At 48.8% G+C, this 13,687-nt stretch overlaps 1 protein-coding gene across 1 annotated transcript in view; it reads right to left on the bottom strand.

Annotated features, from left to right (window-relative positions):
* The window catches only part of LOC126545393 (uncharacterized), a 112,260-nt gene that overhangs the window by 50,166 nt on the left and 48,407 nt on the right, over nucleotides 1-13,687 (bottom strand). Inside the window, exon 2 of the mRNA XM_050193233.2 lies at nucleotides 5,518-5,617. The gene's annotated coding sequence lies outside the window, so the exon portion shown is untranslated. The remainder of the gene's footprint in view (nucleotides 1-5,517; nucleotides 5,618-13,687) is intronic.

Here is a 13,687-nt window from a genome sequence, read left to right as displayed (position 1 = left end):
GCATACGTATATAAGTATGTGCAGAGGATGGACAATGGTGGGATTCGTAAGCAACGTGATCCGCGGCTATAGAGGGATGCTGACCGGACCCCATAGGAAATTTGGGTTGTAAAGCCCCGTCCCAGGGTGCGTTCTACTGCATGTATTTTTTAAAGCCATTCAGTAATAGCGGAAATAGAAGCAAAGAAAATGTTGTAAGTGAAATAGAAGCAAGAAAATGTTGAATATGTGAAAGCTGTAATATTTTGTGAACACATCATTATCACGTGATCTATACGCACCGCTCTTGTTTGTAATGTCCTAAGCTGTGAGGGCCTTCTGTGTGGAATATAATGCTATTTCTACGTCGAATGAAACCACTCGGGTACATGTTCGTTGCAGTTTTGTGTAATTAAAAGAGAGAGATAAACGGGATGGAAAAGGCAGGGAGGTTAACCGGATAAGATTCCAGTTTGTCATTAAAGCTTCACGGCATAGTTATAGCTGTCTCACAGGCCCTACCTGTTTACATTATCGCCAAAGTGGTACCTTTACATGTTATAAATTACAGCGCACCAGTTGTGATTAAAATATTTGTAGCTACATAAGCGAACCCTACACGTAACCTTACTGACTATGTTGCGGCATCCAGGTTCCTTGTATGCATACCAAATGCACACTGCATGCACATCACGATGTTGGAAACGCAGAACGGAAAGGCGAGAGAGAGAGAGACAAACAAGGAAGGAAAGAAAGGGAGGTTAGCCAGTGTAAATACCGGCTGGCTACCCTGTGCTGGGGAAAGGGGTAAAGGGAGATACAGCCACCACCTGTGCGTGGTATACATATAATTTTTGTCGTGGCTGCTTGCACTTGACAGCGCAGCGACACTAACCAGTCTCGTGCAAGAGAGCTTGCACTGGTGAAAAACAATCCCTCAAGACAACGTCTCGTCTGCCTGTTGTGGAATGATCCCCTGTAACTACGATAAGGAACAAAAAGCAGAAAGGAAACTGCGAACGAGAACAGATCTAACTAAGAGTGCGAGAGAAGATACCAGAACATCGCGGCAGACAGCCTAACTAAAGCGATAGCATTAAATGCGGCAAAATATAGAAAGGATCATGCGAAGCATTTTCGACAAATCTACCGGCCACGTCATAGCTAAATTTACTACGTGCGAACTAAGCGTACGCTAAATGTTCTAGGCCAAAAGATACGAACATCTGCAAGCATCGATACTTTTCCAATGTTTTCCAGCGATATTTTACATGTGTGACGCTTTTCCCATGTATTCTTGAAATTTTATCTTTATTGTTTGCACGTTTGTTAGGCGGACTATACCAGGAGTAGCCGATGGCCTAGATATCTTTAGAAAAGCCGTGCAATTAAAGACACGCGCACACGCACACAGACACGCGCAGACACGCACGCACAGAGCGAGAAAGAGAGCAAGACGTAAAGAGCGCCGCAGTTCACTGGAGCTTTTTATCCTTCTTTGATTTTTATCAGGACCGGCAAGAAGTGCAAGGATATCCCGGCGTGAAACGCAAAACGCATGTTACCATTACACTATCTGCATACGGACACACCCGCCGTCTGCTCTTTCATTTCTCTCGAACGTCCGTGTCGCACTGTTGCAAAACTTGAGCCACTGCTTCAGGTCGATCGTCAAGTGTACACGAAGAGAGCGAGGACACGAAGGTTGCTACAGAGACGGAGGACGGTGAACGCGGTGTGCCCTTGAAGCCGCGCGGTTTTCATCATCGCTATGGGATCCGAGCTCACTGGCAGCCTGGTCGTATCTCCGCCATCGCGCATGCAGGTATGCACACCGAGCTTATACAGTGCGCTCCGGGTGCGGCGCGCAGCGGATTACTCGGAGGCAATATTTTATTGCGAGCAAGGCTGATCAAAAGTCTGGTGAGTGCTTCAGATTTCACAAAATGATCTGTCAACGCAGTAGTTTACTCGCACGGTACGCATGCTTTCGCGAGAAAACGCACGTAATGAGCGAATTACGACGTCTTCGGCGTTTTCGCTGCGGCCCCTTTCTACGAGCTCACATGTGTCGACTACATAAACCAGTCAAATTACAGGAAAAAGAAACCTGCAATGCAAGTGTCCGCACGTCGACGCCTTTAATTATCTCTCCCAGTAGGAAGCCATCAGCGCAGCGCGGACTGCAAGAATTAATGGGTGCTTGCTTTAGCGAAAAGCCGCAAAGCTAGCCGCAAATGGTCTGAAGCTTCTCTAACCCAGACTTGCTTCTTTCAGTCCTGCTCAAAAGGAACTAAACTATCGTTCAACAGCTAACGCAAGGCGGAAAACGAGAAAAAGAAGGAAACAGTGAATTGCCAGGGCAACGCACAGTCCGACGCTATAGACAGCACCTTGTGCTTGTTACATACGATCCCGCGCGTGCAACGCATCTATGGATTTTTTCACACGAACACTGCCTCACAGACTTTTACTACAATGATGCCATTACGATCATTCGGCTGTCACACATGCACTGTAGGAAGCCGTGTAGTCGTATAATCTGTTGATGTCAGGACGAGCGCATATGTCAGGACGAGCGTGTATAGAAGTTCGACTTCGTCCTGCCATCTGCTAGCCGCCTTCTTAGCTGAGATGGTAGAGCGGCTGCCCCGGAAAGACGGTGGTCCCGGGTTCGAGTCATGGTCCAGGACGAATTTTTCTTCAACTGCGAGGCTTTTCTTTCGAGGAGCCCGCTTTTGTAGCAACTGCTACGATTGGGCGGATGTCTCGTTTGCCCTTTATTAATATATAGCCAGTGCGTGCTGTGCAAGTATATACTAATAAAATGCATAAACTGAACCAATTTACAGATTTTTTCTTCCCCACAGCGCAAAACACATGACCGCACGTAGAAAGCAGACAGAGAAGTCGCGCTAGTGTCGTATTTTTAATTCCTTTTGTGATGTGGTTGTAAGCAATAATCTGTACAAGCATGACAGTTATCGAGTGAGCTGTGAGTCACTTCTGATAGGTAAAACCGCGTCGTCGCTCACACTGCACAGCTAACAATGTGTCAATATTCCTAGTTATTATGTATGTGATATGCGTAGATTACTTCTCTGAGCTTGCCCGCTAACTATTCAGCACTGAAAGGCCAGTGCACGTTTTGCGCTCATAAACACGGCAGGCCAGAAAGGGAATCATTGCGCTATTGCTCGTAATTTTGTGAATGCATCCCAATATCTGGAACGTATACCTCAGTAGACCACTGGTTTTGTAATCTTAGTATCCGTAGTCGACGTGCTCAGATGTCACTGCTACCATGCCCCCGTATGTGGATCCAAATTATATGGTTGAAATATCTCTGAGAGCAATTAATATTTTTAAATACTTATTTATTGATTTTATGTTATTTTAGTTATTGCGTTTCCACTTATACGTATGAAGGAGGTATGGAAAAAAGCCTGAAAACTTGAACGGCCTAGATCTTGCACATATGCGTGGAGATCTGGCGACTAATATTTCGCACTTTCAATACCGTGCGTAATAATAAATTCATCAGTCAAGGTGTTCGTGGAATGCCTAATTCAAAATTGAAGTCAACAGGATCCGCGGTATGCAATGGTACGAGAAGTAGAGAAAGCCGCACAAGGCCGGTATCATTAAGGAGCAGGCGCTCTGCGTTCTTGTGAAGGCCTCACTACTATCCAGAGCTATCTACGTTGTTGAAGCAACTGCTATACAAACCGACTTCTAAAGCATTAACCAGTATTATCCAGATCCCAAAGGCGCAGAACTTGAGTGTTCGCGGCGTGCTAAGCGGCAAAGTAGTGGCCGAGGAGCCACGACCCACTTTCAATATGCAGCCTTTATATGTGGTACTTTATTAGCAATGTTGCGACGTGTTTCAAAATTGACTACACAACAGCCATTCACTTAAGATACACACAAGGTTTGTTTAGCCGACAAATTTCCGCATGCTAAAGCCGCAATATTTTAAGGCAAAACGAAGAAAATAAGCTACATAGCATACAACTATACAGCTCCACAGCAAATTAGTTTATAATTGCCCTAAAAGGAGGATTGGCTCCCGTGATGCGAGTCACCTCAGTGAGCTGCACATTGGCATCATAATGGAGTGACTTTTAACTAATATGGAGGTAGAAGTGATGGAAGTCGAAAGTAGCTCTGGCGTTGTTTTCTGTGACAAAGGATGAGGCGGCTTGCAATTGAGCAGTAAAATAATGTCGTCCCTCTGTCATTAAGGCTTGTAGTAATGGGCCCATGTTTCTGCGGTCCTCGCTGATGCAGCAGCCGAGTGCACACAATGCAACAACAACATGTTGGGACCTGCGTGTACATGAGCACTCATTGAACGTATCGACTTTGCTAAAGGGACGTGGAACGCTAAGCTGGTGGAGCGCCCCTTCCTGCAGAAACTCGACGCTGTCACTCGCGTGGTGACGATCGAGTGCCGCTTCGGAAACGGACGCTGGTCTTTGTCGGGAACGGGACACGTTTCCTACTTGAGGCCGAAGGCGGCGTCCCGGCAGAGTGCGCCGATGACCCTTTCTTAGGGGATATTTCATTAGGCAGTGGTGAGCATGAGTCGCCTCATTGCACCCTGGGGAGGGTAACGTCTTTGTTATTGGCAGCCGGGGTGTCAGCCGGGCAGGAAATGAAATTACCCCAATTCGGGGCCGTCCCTGCCGCGTGAGGCTCACGTATCCCCCTTCCGCTACACGGCGCGTCCCCGGCGCACTCTCCGTGGAATACTAAAGGGGTCAAGCCATTGCGGCAATTCGGGTTACGGCTGCACAGACTACCGCCGCCGCACGGTCAGCGCGACGGGGTCGGACGCGGCTGCCACTGATTGCGAGCGGCTGCTTGGCCGCGAACGCTTTGCACTGGCCGGCGGGAAATGCTGCTCGTTAGCCGCGAGCAAGTGCAGGCGGCTTCCGCGCGAGACCCTCCAACGCCCTTCGCCGGCGCATATATATTTTATAGTGCGCCGTGTGAAAGGCACGTAAGGTCAGGAAGCGCCAATTCTCCCTGTTACTGCTATTTTATGTTACGCCCACGACAACTACCGGTTACGGCCGCATATATAGCTTCATTCAAAGATGCATTGGCTGTTGATGCCATTGTGTATCAGCACGGGCTGCGGTTCAGCCACTTTGTTCAAGAGCGCCATTCATTTAGATAGAGTGCCGGCATCGTGTCAGTGTCTCCCTGACGTCGACCTATACTCGCAGTCTCACGGTCGGCAAGCCTGCGACTCGGGAAGCGGGCATGACGCATCGTATAACGGGCTTAGGCAATCGCAACCTTCACTTTCCGAAAAGCGCCGGCCATTCACAGCTGCTGGTCGAGGCAACCGGTCAGTCACGGGTCGAATCCGGCAAGCGACAAATTATCGTGCGGCGCCCGCAGCACCAACCAAGGAAGAACGCCGCCCCCAAGAGGTCCTCAAGCACAGTCACGCACAAGCACAGTAAAACAGTGTTGACAAAGGCGTTAACATAAATGAACTGTTGAAAGTCAAGCGGCAGTTACCTTGATGCACAGATTTCTTTCTTCCCCGCTATCTGCCGTGGTGGAGCCTTTTTTGGTCAACCCAAGCGCTAGATCTTCGGACGTGACATCTCAAGGATTCCTGAAAAGAAAACAGCCCAATGTAGACCATGTACATAGTCCTTCTTCGTACCAATATAATGCTTCATGAATACGCCGTTATCTGTTCCTCTGAGGACGCGCATTAGAACTGCCTTGTCCGAGAAAAAGAATACGTTGTAGAAATATGTATGAAGGCTGCTGTTCTATCGACTGTTCTAGGTACCAGAAATAAAACAAGAAAAATGAAAAAGAGAGGCATCATTCATCAAGCTTATCATGGTCAAAACTTCAAGCGGTGGATAAACTAAAATATCTCGTTCAGCCTAATGAAGCCGTCTGTTATTTATCGTAATTTTTTGTTTCAACAGGTACTAATGCCAAATAATTTTCTTTTTCTGTGAAGCAGTGCTTAAATTGGTATTTCTTAATTAACGAATGAATTCTCGTGTTTTACGTGCAGAGAGAGAGAGAGAGAGAAAACAAGGGTAGGAAAGGCAGGGAGGTCAACCAGAACAGCATCCGGTTTGCTACCCTACACTGGGGGTGGGGGAAAGGGGAATAGAAAGAGGAAGAAAGGGAGAGAGGAAGCACTGAGTACGTGTGGGAGCGACACCATACACAAGGACACTATAAACGGTCTGTTAAGCCCGTGCACTTCAAGTACCGCACTAGTGCACGAATCGCTTTTCGAGCCAGTGACGGGTGTGGCCACGGTCCGAGTATCTTTGACTCCGTGAAAGATCTCGAGTCTAGTCTGCGTAAAGTTGCCCGCAGAGAGAGGCGTTGGACATCGTAGCGAGGGCAGGTACACAATAGGTGCTCGATGGTCTCCTCGCACCCACAGGAGTCGCACATCGGGCTCTCGGCCATTCCCATACGGTAGGAGTATGCGTTCGTGAACGCCACTCCCAGCCACAAGCGACACAACAAGGTTGCTTCGCCGCGGGGAAGGCTAGATGGCAGTTGTAGCCGTAGCGTGGGGTCCAGTTTACGTAATCTGCAATTGAAGCCACTTGAAATCCAGAGATCTTGGGACTTCTTACGCGCAAGTTGGCGAAGTTCTCTGGCAGCGTCCGACCTCGCCAAAGGTGTTGGACGCGTCTTGGTATCTTCGTGGGCACACCGGGCAGCCTTGTCAGCTAGGTTGTTGCCGACGATGCCACAGTGAGCAGGAATCCACTGAAATATAATGTGGTGTCCACTTTCCAGAGCATGGTGGTGCAGTTCCCTGATTTCAGATGTCATTTGCTCGTAAGTTCTGTGACGTAATGCGGACTTGATGCTGTGAAGGGCTGCCTTAGAGTCACAAAATACGACCCATTTCTCTATAGGCTCTTCGGTGATGTACATCATAGCGGCATGGAGAGCTGCAAGTTCTGCCGATGTAGATGTAGTCATGTGCGACAATTTGAATTTAACTGTAACGTTCTTGGCTGGAACGACGAATGCGGCAGTTGAGCTGGTAGGTGAAGTGGAACCATCGGTATATATATGTATGCGGTCATGATACGTCTGGTGCAGTAATATGAGCGTAAGTTGCTTCAGAGCCGGCGATGGATGATTGGACTTTTTTGTAATTCCAGGAAGAGCAAAATTCACTTGAGGCTGTCGCAGGCACCACAGGGGAGAGGAAGACTTCGCCGCCGGTGTAAATGATGCCGGTATGTACTCATGATGAGCGCTAATAACTCGTGAAAAGGTCGCTTGAGGTCTCTCGGCTGGTAGGGAGGCCAAATGATGGTCGGGGATCCTTGACAGATGGCGAATGTGCGCTCTGAGAGAGTCGACAGCTACATGTGTCTGGATTGTATGGTCTCCTGCGATGGCGATTGTCGCTGCTGTTGAGGTGCACCTAGGCAGCCCTAAACACGTGCGTAGGGCTTGACCTTGTATGCTCTCCAAGGCGCGAAAGTTCGTCTTGCATGCATTTGACAATACTGGTAGGCTGTAACGAAGGAGTCCGAGAAACAAAGCCCTGTACAGCTGCAACATAAAATGGACTGGTGTACCCCAGTTTTTCCCGCATAGAAATTGGAAGACCTGAGCAATGGCGACTAGCTTCTTCTTCAGGTAGACGCAGTGAGGGCTCCACGAGAGGTAATTACGTGCAGAAATCACGATTTGGTTATGAGGTACGCTATAGTGGGGGACTCCGGATTAATTTTGACCACCAGGGGCTTTTTAACGTGCCCCAATGCACTGGACACGGGCTAATTTGCATTTCGCCTCCATAGAAACGCGTCCTCAGCGTCCGAGATGTGACCGCGTGCTTAGTAGCGCAATACCATAGCCGCTAAGCCATCCCGGCGGGTGGGATTTCTCAATGATTTAAGTGGTTAAGTAAGCACAAGCAGTACGATGCGTGATTTTAAAGGTGATACTTCTAGTAATACCTGTATTACAGGAACATTTCTTCAGGTTTAACGGGAACAAGAGTGAGTGATACGACACATTTGGTATACATCTATAAAAATATATTATACAGAGCTGCGTGCCCCATTTCAAGGATTATCGAAGACAGGGTACTCAGTGCGTTTTCCCCCTAATTGTGGTCCATATTTTATACTTTATTGCCTGTATCTGCCGACTGATCATATGCACTTCAAGGGTACAACACAGTCGACGCGCTATATATAGGCTCCTAGCAAGAGGCAAATCAGTGCGCAAATGTGCTCAAAGAGGTCCGACGAGTGATCGCAACCTTTTCCACTCGTGTGCATACTCGGTGTTCTGTGTAGTGAGTTGCAAATCCAGAACCTGGTAGCCGCTCTTTAAGTAAAGCGTTTGCGTCGAGTACATTACATAACGACGAAGAAACGCTGCTCGCACGTACTACTTCCACACCTTGCGCTCTACCCCAACTAATTCAACAACACATATATTCACATTAGCATGTATGTGTGCGCTCGTAAAGCAGTGTTCATACGCCATTCACATCTTTATTTGTTACCATATATATGGCACGAACAAAGCGAGAAGGCCCACGTGGAAGATGCTGGCGTTAATGAGAAACGGGAGGTGTTAGCCGGGTAGACTACCTGGAATTGCGCTTATGTTCGCCGTGCCCTCCTTTCCGTGTCGTTTGTGTGTGTCTGTGTGGCGCCCATACACAATAAATACTATATTCGCCCAGTTTACCGTATACTTCAGTATGCTACCCCAGATATAGTGAAAGCTTACGCACGCCTGCGCGCACACACACACACACACACACACACACACGCACACACACACACACACACACACACACACACACACACACACACACACACGCACACACCGAGCCTACGATAAGTTCTGCATCTCATATATAGAAAGCGCAGAAGGGCCTTTGTCGAAACCAATGTGACGCATTGCCAATGCATTCAGCTTCCCTTTCTTAGTCGCACCTTGCCTAAAGTTTATGGACAAATTAATGCAGTGTTATTGCGAGTCTAAGTATACTCATGATTGGAAGACTTAAAAAGTGCAATCCTATGTTTTATATTTATTTTACTTGAAACGCACTTCAAGCGACCACGACCAACACATGACATGCAGTAAACGTTGTTGTCATGCTACTGAATAATTATTTCCAGAATCGGTGGAGAGACCACCAACATAAAAAGCAAGAAAAAGTAAGAAGAAGGGAATATGTTATCCGGGGACGCTATACGGTATGCCATAGGCAGTAAGAAGAGTGTAGCACAGATCGATAAGTGCGCTTAATAGTATGCTCTCGTTTGAGAAATATCCCTTACAGCGACAAAATGAGAGCGCAACGTGCATCAGTCACGCATCGTAGAAGAACGGGGAGAGGAAAACCGAGAAAAGTGGCCCTGTATCGCACCCCGAGACCGCGTACGCAGGGCAACGCAAGCAGGCTTCGGCCAGCTGCGCGCGCGACACATTACGTCCCGCGCTCACCTTAATCGCCTGCCGAGAGCCCATCTCTATAAACAAGAGCCGAATCGAGCCCGACCCGCCGCGAGGAAGCCGCTGCCGGCCACGGATATGACATTAACGACTGAGCGGTTTACACTTCCTCGCAGCAGCGCGCGTGGTCTGTCTTCCTCCCCAGTAAGTGGAATCTATGTGCGGCCGGCGCGAAAGTCGCCGTGGTTTTTACTGTCCGCCGTCCCGGCCAAGCGGACTGCAACGCGTCCAGAGAAGGTGCCTCTTGATGAAAGCCGTGCAACGGCCGAACAGAGAAGTGGAGGGAGTCGACGGCTGCTCGACGTCCAAAAAGGCTCACTGCCTTCTTTCCTTGGCTGACCGGCGAGCCGCTGCTCTTTCATCTGCTTGAGCCCAGAGCTCGGGCTCCTCGAGGAGCTCAATCGGCCGCTCTTCCGCTTGTCGGAACCACCGCCTGCGTGTGTCTCTAACGCCGGGCTATTTGCGGAAATAGGCCGGACCATGGTGCCGCTGTTTGGAGTCGTGTTCGTTAGATTGTAATGAATTTGTTTTGGTTGTTTCTTAATGTTCTTGCCGCACAGAAAACCACGCTGCACTTGTTATTTTGCGCTACAACGTCGGCTATCGGCAGAATGTGCTGGGGGAGCTTGCTCGTCTCACCACTCCTGTTTCGGCCGAGAGCGCTGAACCATTTGCGAACGCTGGCCGTAAAAGAAATAGAGTGTCTGGGATTTCGGCTCCGCGACGGCTTTTGGCGAAGTAAGGGCGCGCCTTTCGGCTTGAGCCACCTCCGGCGGGTGTTTCACTGAACGTGCTCCCTTCAGTTTAGTTTTCTTTTCTTTTTTACTTCCAACGATTTCATTGCTGTCCGTTAGGCACACCTTATACGTGAAACGCGAATTTCCTTGAGCTTTCTGCTCATTTGTTTGTTTGTTTGTTTGTTATTGCGCGTATTTGGATGTTATCCTTGAAACCCGATGGGCAGCGGGAGGCTGAAGAGTTTCAGCGTACGAAGAGACCAGATTGCCAGACAAATAGGAAACGTTAGCAACTGATGTTTTATTCTCGTCGGTCCCTCAGCTGTTACTAGCAGGTGTATTAAATATGTGCCTTTTTAGTACAGTATCGCAGGGAGTCGTACGCTTCGTGTCCTCCCAGGAAAAAAATAAAATAATGAGATGAGAACCACCGTACTTTATTCTAAACGAAATTCGGGGGGAAAAATTGCGTAAGTAGGAGTGCTGGAAGGTACTATATCGCGCAAGTCAATGAGGCAGGTTTCGCGGTTGCTCAGACTGCGCAATGTATACGAGCCACGCTGCCTTTTGCGAAGACTGACTGCATGCTAGTTCGGCGAAATACGCGTGTTTTTCTTAAAGGTACCTGTTCACCGTTTACTCTTTTCTCCCAATATCTGATCCCTTGTATATACTCCCCCCACCAGCCGACTGCTTGAAACACAGCACACATTTTCGGGTCTTATCGCGTCAACAAATCAGCCTTGTACAGGAACTCGCCAGACTTGTTCGCTCCTCCTGACTACGTGACGGCACGTAGATACGCCTCGTACATATGTTCCGTGCTAGTTAATGCTCGCGCGGTAACCGACCAAACCGTTGTTTTCGTTTTCTGCCCCCTAACACCGCCGCACGTACCAAACTGCTGCTGGTGCTGCTGCAGACTTCAGCGACACCGACGCTGTTACTTTGCGTCTTCGCCGAGAGTGCGCGATAATGTAGCAGCAGCTTGTCGAGTCACGTTAGGATTTGAGAGAGGAAGGAGGAGTCCTGTGGTGTCGTTCTGAGCCGTCGAGTCACGCACCTCGCCTACAAGCACCATGCACGCATCGTGCTGTGCCGGCCGACTGGGGCTCGGCCTTTCACACTTAATGTGGCCGAGCAGAATCGAGTGGCGATGCGACACGGCAAAACAAAGCGACACACAGGATAGTCGGCGCTCGCGTAACAGGCATGTGCGGGCTCATATATACGTGCCCAGTGTCCACACAATGCAAAAAGCCAGCTCGTGCGAGCGGGAGGCTTCCTGCCTCACACAAGATAATAACGTCGTTAGTGGTGACGAAGGCGAGGCATCATCTTGGTGGCGAGATTAATCGCGCTCAGGCACGAAGCGGAAGCCACTCTGCGGTGGCGCTGTCGTCGCTCGGGGACCATTAGCAAGCGGAAGTTGTCGTTCCACTTGTTCTGGCGCGGCCTTCTCCTCGCGAGCGAGCCAGTTTTTCTTGGCCAAGGAAGCAATGAATGCGAATGACTTTTCCGGCGGCGTCTGACTCCAACACTGGGGGTGTTTGGAGTGGTCGGCGCACGCGATCACAAACCCGCAGCTCGTCGGTGCCGTCTTTTCTTCTCCCAAGGCCGGACGAGAGAAAAGCTGACTTGCGGCCGGGCGTCGGCCACACGATCCCTGCTCACGCGGCGCCTGTCGAGGCCTCTGTACTACACACAAGAAAGACTTGCGTGCCTGCCAAGCGAACAGATCGAACAGAATGCGGAGTGTGGATCCCGAGAGAAACTTTCGTGGCCAGTCGCTTAGAGCTGAGCGGTGAATGCAGGTCTGAATTTGTAAATATACTCGCGGTATACTGGCAATGCGGTAGAAGAATCCCGCAAGCTCTAATGACGAGAATCGAGTTGGGATTGCCCACACGATTGCACCGACTGCAGGCTCGCAACACGCAAGCCTTCTGGCCCAATATTTTTCTTTCCTCCATCCATTTCGCTTTCTTTCTTTCGTTTTGCTCTTGGGCTAAAGAGCAAAGAGAAGTATTTGTCCACTTAGTATCATAAAACCACAGATGTTGCTTCCTTGTCCTTCCTATATGCACAAGTTTCCACCTTTACACAAAGATGCTGCAGCCTAAACGAGCTGCTTATAAACAAGGATGAGCTCGCGAAAATGCAGCGAGGCTGTCGTTTCAGAAGAGGCAAATTATGTTTACCACAAACTGCATTGGCGTGATTTTTTTTTATATACACAAGTACAAATTTTGCAAGAAAAATAGCAAGTCGTTTAAGCTTTCAAAAATGACTCGTTCGTTATTCTCCAAAGCGGCGAGCAACGCCGAAGCAGACGATGTTTAATACGTTCATCGCTCCTTTTCGTTACCTCTATGCATCGTTACGACCTTTCGTTTATAAACATCCAACCTTTACTACGACAGCAGTCGAAAGCTCGAAACTTGGTTTGCTGCGTCCGTCTGTTCGTGACGCTGACAGCGGCCGCAGTTGTTATCATGTCGTCGTCATTTATCGCGTCGTCGCCAGGCCACCCCATTATCCCCATTTTCAGCCTCGCCGCAAGGCGAAGAAAACTTCGCCCAGCACCGCCACTGCGTTCTTCGCGCTGCAGAAAATCCAAGCGCCAACAAGCCGGCTTATATAGCACGTCACTTTAAAGCACAAAGCAATGCCAGTCAGGCGTCTCTGTTTTGCGTAATCTAACAATATATGTCGCGACAAACTACTTGCATGTATAAAGTCACTTCATAGGTATCTCTTAAGCACAGATACCTTCTAATAGCACTGAACATGATATTCGACGGTTACAGTAGAACGTCGGCAAAGGCGCACGCGGCGTAGAAAATAAGAACTTGCGCGCTTAAAACAAAACATTGGCCACCACCGCCGTACCATCTCATGACCCTGCGCTAATCCGCATTTCCGAGCGGAACGCGCTAATCACTACACTATCGCGCCACATTTTTGCCTAGTAATTTAATCAAGGTGTCGCGCTCCGTGCAGAGATTGAGATATTGGCGTGTGTAGATGGAGGGGGGGTGTTATTCCGTAGAAGACAGCAGGCGATACTGTACTATGTAGCGGACAAGGACAGCGCCGTGTGCTTCGTAATGATGTTCTTCAGAAGATGCTATAGAGGTGTGCGAATATTTAAAACTTTTAAATAACGAATCGAATAGTGCCCAGTTCGATGGGATCTTCGAATAGAATAGTCCCTATTCGCAAGAGCGAATATTTTTCGAATACTGTTCGAATATTTCAAAACGTCAAGTGCGCCCAAATTCGCCTAAAATTGGAGCAAAAGTACGGTCAATTTTCACCCCCCGTGGGCATAGTATAGTTATAAAACACGAGAACTTGCATAGTGAGCCAGGCTACGTCACTTTGGTAGCCATAACGTACAGGCTGCACAGCGATCACTCGCCCTCTGTGAAGAGCCCTGTGCATGCAAAGAAACT

The sequence above is a fragment of the Dermacentor andersoni genome, chromosome 1, assembly GCF_023375885.2.
Source record: "Dermacentor andersoni chromosome 1, qqDerAnde1_hic_scaffold, whole genome shotgun sequence".
Classification (NCBI taxonomy): domain Eukaryota; kingdom Metazoa; phylum Arthropoda; class Arachnida; order Ixodida; family Ixodidae; genus Dermacentor; species Dermacentor andersoni.
The sequence above is the reverse complement of the archived record's forward strand: the minus strand, read 5'-3'. Positions and strand labels throughout refer to the sequence as shown.